The sequence below is a fragment of the Lathyrus oleraceus genome, chromosome 4, assembly GCF_024323335.1.
Source record: "Lathyrus oleraceus cultivar Zhongwan6 chromosome 4, CAAS_Psat_ZW6_1.0, whole genome shotgun sequence".
Lineage (NCBI taxonomy): Eukaryota > Viridiplantae > Streptophyta > Magnoliopsida > Fabales > Fabaceae > Lathyrus > Lathyrus oleraceus.
In genome coordinates this window covers 5,027,808-5,034,384 of record NC_066582.1, presented here as the reverse complement: position 1 = coordinate 5,034,384, position 6,577 = coordinate 5,027,808, and positions in this window count along the sequence as shown.

Below are 6,577 nucleotides of genomic sequence, written 5' to 3'. Positions count from 1 at the left end.
ATCTTTTATCCTTTTTTCTGAATTTGTCCAATTAATAGATTGAATTATATCGGCCGATTTCTCAATCATTGGATTAATTGGTGAATATTTTTGGATTTCACTCAATTTGTTTTCTTTTTCTTTTAATTCTTCTAACAAGATTGGAAACCCTTTTTTTCTTTCTTTTTTATTATCAAATTTTCGAAAACGATTTTTCAATTTTTTTTCAATTGTTTTGTTATTTGATTTAAAATGGGACCCAATATGAAAAAAGGGTTTGGGACATAATCATCAGTGTACGATTCGACAAGTGTTCCATAACCTGTTAAAAACTAGAACTTTTTTTCAAAGAAGTTTGTTTTAAGTACGCTTTTTTCAATGTATGTCTTTTTTCAGTAGATCGTACCTTAGATTTCTTGTGTCAAGGTTTCATAACAAAAAGGTGTAAGATCCTTATCTGAAGATCGCCCTAGAACCAGTTGCCTGAGAATGAGTTGTTACATGTTGGAACACCCTGATAGGTGCATTTAACATGTATTTTTTTCTCAAATCCCTAAAATCTTCTGACCATTCCGGATTTTGAAATGATAAGATACGAATTATAGTTTTAGTGATTATCAATGAAGGTAATAAAATATATTTTCTAAACATTGATTGGAATAATATTACAAAACTTCTGATTATTAGTCCATACAGAATGCTCTCCCATGATTCTTCGATTTTTTCAAGTCTATTTGCAGCCTCGTCTTTCTCGTCCTCTTTCTGTCTCTCTTCTTGCACTTTCTGATACTGCAAAAATTCTGAATTATCAGTACCAAGTTTCCTAAAATATTCTTTCAAATATTGGGAGATATCATCGAAAAGAGCATCAAACGTGTAGTTGTCTATAAAAACGAGGGAATGGACATTTGCTTGAAAGAATTTCAAAATTGCTATTTTAGGCCTTTGAGTGTGCACAGATCCTCTGATAAGCTCTCGATCATAATCTGTTTCGCGTGGATAATAAGGGATACAAAATTATGTAGTTGGGTCTATTGTACATTTAATAATAGCATCCCCATCCTCATTATTTTTAGTATGCAGTGTTAAACAATTACAAATAATTTGACGGTTAACTTTTCGGCAACAAATATGAGGCTCCTTTGTGTATAAGATATCGTCCATCAATACCTCCACGTCGTCGATTAATTAGTATTCCCATCGAGAAACTATTAAAATAAGATTTTGATTCTGCAATATATCTCTGAGTTTTGATGATAACAAAGAATGGAACAATTTGGTACCCTAACAGTTTTCTTAAAGTATGCAGGATTCTAAGTTAAAATAACTCTGATAAGTCACCTTCTGATTACTAAGAAACGAATATCTGGCATCTAAATTAGTCCAAAAGTACTGACCCAGCACAAAGAGAAATCACATCTGACTCTAAACAAAATGCATCTGAGAAGCAATCACCTAAAGAATATGATTCTAAAGTTCAAGCTCTGATGATCTGATTCTAAGAACTCTATCTGAAGACTTTGCAAGAGATATCTGAAGACTAACTCTGAAGACTCTGATCATGCTCACCTCACTCTGACACATGCTCAGAAACACGCCATCAAATGTCATCTGATCAGAAACTTAAGTTGTAAGCATTCAAATTGCAGTATAATCCTTTAAAGGAAACATTTTATTATGCTCTGAGTCTGCTATGGATATGACAAGAAATTTACTACGTTTGTCTCCCACAGCTGGCATAAAATCTTTATTGATTTTCCCCCAATGGTACTATCTCAAGTGCTATATAAGGGCCTCTTAGACAACCTTGATACAACAATTTTCATACAACTCTCTCACCACTTTACGAAGAACAACTCACTGCATACAATATTACTTCTTCGCCATTATTGTTGTAAGAAATAGTTTCCATACAACAGTTGTTGCTCAATATTGTGTGGTTATCTTTCACTATTCTTAAATTATGTCTATACTGCTTATTTATAAGCATATAATGAAACACTTTGTAATTCTTGTAATTGCTTTTGATTCCTCAGGTGACTTGTTTAAGTCTGTAGACTTGAGAGAGCTAAGAGGTTGTTAAACCCTTAGACAAATTTTGTAATCTATCGAGATTAGTGGATTAAATCCTTGTTGAAGGCGAAATCACCTTAGCCGGGTGGACTGGAGTAGCTTTGAATTTCAAGCGAACCAGGATAAATTGTTTGTGTTGTTATTATTAATTGTGTGTGTGTGTGTGTTGTTGCAAAAATCTTTTAATTCCTGTGAAAACAATTCAAACCCCCTTTCTTGTTTTTCTCTACCTTTAATTGGTATCAGAGCTTCGACTTTATTATTGATTTTTGAATCAAACACTTAACTGTGTAGATAGACCCAGGGTGAGAAAAACTTTATGGCCAACACAAATGAAAGAGATAGCTACAATGCAAAACCTTCAGTTTTTGATAGAGAAAAAGTTGACTCCTTGAAGGACATAATTGAGAGTTTCTTCTTAGGCTACGATGTTGATATCTGGGATATGGTTACAAATGGTTATGGGCTACCCATCTTTGCAATTGGTATTCCTATTCCAAGAAGTAGAATGAGCAACGATCAAAAGCGTGATTTCAAGAATCACCATAAAGCTAGAACCATTCTGTTAAACGCTATTTCCTACAATGAGTACGAGAAGATAACCAACAGGGAAACAACTAAAGATATTTTTGACTCCTTAAAAATGATGCACGAAGGCAACAACCAAGTTAAAGAGACTAAGGCTCCGGCCTTAATCCAGAAGTACGAAGCCTTCAGAATGGAAGATGATGAAGTTGTTGAAGTGATGTTCTCAAGGTTCCAAACCTTGATTGTAGGACTCAAGGTTTTGGAAAAAGGATATATTATAGCAGATCACGCCAAGAAGATAATCAGAAGTCTTCCCAAGTGGGTTAATGCTCTGAAGTTATCCAAGGACCTGAACAATATAAGTCTTGAAGAACTTATCAGCTCTCTCAGAAGTCATGAAATAGAGCTAGAAGAAGATGAACCTAAGAAGAAAATCAAATTTTTTGCTCTAAAGTCAAGACCAGAAAGAAGAAAGCCATAAAGGAACAAAGCCCTTCAAGAAGGAGAGGAAGAAGCTAATGACTCTAAGAATGAAGATTCTGATGATGAAGAAGAATTATCTCTTCTTTCTAGAAGAATTAAACAACTATAGAGAAAGAGACAAAATAACTTCAGAAGGCCCAGATAGAAGAGAGACCGTCCAAATTCAACCTCTAGAGGCAGACCCAACAAGGAAGTAGCATGTTCTGAATGCAAAGAGCCTGGCCACTACATAAATGACTGTCCAAAGCTAAAGAAGGATACTCCAGAAAATAAAGCTCCAATAAGAACTCATTCAAAGCAAAGAAGAAAGGAGTCATGGCAACATGGGACGACTCTGAATCTGAAGCTCCAGAATCTGATTCTGAAGCTCCAGAATCTGATTCTGAAGAGGAGCAAGCAAATGTAGCATTCATGGCCACTACCTCTGGAAGTTCATCTGAAATAGAGTCTGACTCTGAAGAGGTATTCTCTGACTTTTCTCATTCTGATCTTGAATCCTGTTTGTCAGAATCTCTGAGCTTGTATCAGAAGCTTCGACAGAAATTCAAGAACCTGAAAAAGGCTCATGAAGAAATTGTTAAAGAGTGTGACAAGCTTGAGAAAGAAGTTTCTGAACTCAAAGAAAATAATTTTATTCTTGAAAGAGAAAAGGATTTTTCAACTAAGAAATGTTCAAAACTTGAGGAAACTCTTTCCAAAGCTCCACCTACTTCTTACACTATCATACACAAATATGATAAAGCATTTCAGAAATTTCTGAACAACAAAATTGATAGAAGCAGAATGGCTTCTATGATCTATGGTGTAAGTCATAATAGAAAAAGAGGATTTGGTTATGACTCTGATGACGATGATCAGAAACCTTCTATAGAAAACAAACCAAAATCTCCTTTTTCTTACCATTATACACCGGCACAGACACAAAAGTTCAGTAATGCTAAAAAACCCAAAGTTTTCAGAAAATCTGGGAGAACTAATCCTAAAGGACCCAAAAGATTATGGGTACCAAAAGATAAAATAGTGTATGTTGTTGATATCTTATGCAGCAGAGTTAAAACACCAATCATGGTACCTGGACACTGGATGCTCACGACACATGACTGGAAGAAAGCATATGTTCCAAGACCTGAAACTTAAAGATGTTGGTTTCGTAGGCTTTGGATGAAATCAGAAAGGAAGAATCAAAGGATCTGGAACAATTGGTAACGAATATCTTCCCTCTATATCTGATGTTCTTTATGTTGAGGGATTAATGCATAATTTGTTATCCATAAGTCAATTAAGTGATAACGGTTATGATATTATCTTTAATCAAAAAATGTGCAAGGCTGTCAATAAAAAAAATGGCACAATCCTTTTTACTGTAAAACGGAAGAACAACATTTATAAAATAAAACTTTCAGAATTGAAAAACCAAAATGTGAAATGCTTGATGTCTGTTAATGAAGAGCAATGAGTGTGGCATAGAAGCTTGGGACACATTAGCTTGAGGAGGATTTCTCAGCTAAATAAGCTTGAGTTAGTCAGATGCCTGCCTAAGCTGAAGTTTTCTTCAGATGCCCTTTGTGAAACTTGTCAGAAAGGAAAATTTTCTAAAATCACTTTCAAAACCAAAAATGTTGTTTCCACTTCCAGACCTCTAGAACTTCTACACTTTGATCTCTTTGGACCTATTAAGAGAGCATCAATCAATGGTAAGAAGTATGGACTTTTCATTGTTGATGACTACAGTCATTGGACATGGGTGAAATTCTTAAGGCACAAGAATGAGTCACATTCTGTGTTCACCAGTTTCTGCTCAAAAGTGCAAAATGAATATGACTCTAAGATTATCAGAGTCAGAAGTGATCATGGTGGCGAATTTGGAAAAAAACTTTTTGAAGAACTTTTTGATTCTAATGGAATATCCCATGATTTCTCCTGTTCTAGAACTCCATAACAAAATGGAGTTGTAGAAAGGAAGAATATAACTCTTCAAGAAATGGCCAGAACCATGATCAATGAAACTAATGTGGCTAAGCACTTATGGGCAGAAGTTGTGAATACAATATGTTACATTCATAATAGAATCTCCATCAGGCCTATTCTAGAGAAGACTCTTTATGAACTATGCAAGGGAAAAAAACCCAACATTGCTTATTTTCATCCTTTTCGATGCTCTTGTTTTATTTTGAACATTAAAGACAATTTGAACAAGTTTGACTCTAAGGCACAAACGTGTATTATGTTGGAATACTCAAAACGTTCTAAAGGATATCAAGTATTCAATACATAAACATAAATTGTGGAGGAATCAATTCATGTCAGATTTGATGATAAGCTTGACTCTGAAAAGTGAAAGCTAGTTGAGAAATTTGCAGATCTGGAGATCACACTTGTAGGCTCTGACGAAAAGACCAATGTCTCTGAAGAAGAAGAAAGAGGAACTTCAAAAGCACCTGAACACACAACCAATCATAAAATACAAAGAAATAGGCAGAATGTTTATGAAGAATTAATTCTGGGAAACAAGGATGAACCTGTTAGAACAAGATCAACATTCAAAGTTTTTGAAGAAACACTTATGGGACTAGTATCTATGGTAGTGCCAACATCATGTGAAGAAGCTCTTCAAGATAAAGAATGGATTCTGGCAACAAAAGAAGAACTTGATCAATTTTCCAGAAATGACGTTTGAAATCTTGTACTAAGACCCAAGGGAACCCATGTGATTGGAACTAAATGGGTTTACAGAAACAAGCTAAATGAAAAGGGTGATGTCACCAGGAACAAAGCACGGCTGATGGCACAAGGTTATAGTCAACAAGAAGGAATTGACTATAATGAAACCTTTGCTCCAGTCGCAAGGTTAGAATTTATTCGTCTCCTTGTATCTTTTGTTGTAAATTATTCCATTAAATTATATCAAATGGACGTCAAAAGTGCGTTTCTGAATGGTTACATTTCTGAAGAAGTGTATGTCCATCAACCTCCTGGCTTTGAAAATTAAAAACTTCCAGAACATGTTTTCAAACTTAAGAAATCTCTTTACGGTCTGAAATAAGCTCCCAAATCTTGGTATGAAAGACTTAGTTCATTTCTTCTGAAAAATGATTTTATCAAAGGCAAAGTGGACTCCATTCTCTTTTGTAAAAACATCAGAAACGGTCTTATGATTTGTCAGATTCATGTTGATGATATAATATTTGGTTCGGCTAACCCCTCTATGTGCCAAGAATTTTCTGAGTTAATGCAGGCATAATTCGAGATGAGCTTAATGCAAGAACTAAAGTTCTTTCTGAGCATACAAATAAATCAAACATCAGAAGCCACGTATGTCTATTAAAGCAAATACATAAAAGATCTTCTGAAGAAATTTGACATGTCAGAAAGCAAGCCAGCCAAGACTCCCATGCATCCTACTTGCATTCTGGAGAAGGAAGAGGTAAGTCAAAAGGTTTGTCAAAAACTCTATCGTAGTATGATAGGCTCTCTCCTTTATCTGATTGCTTCTCGTTTTGATATATTATTCAAC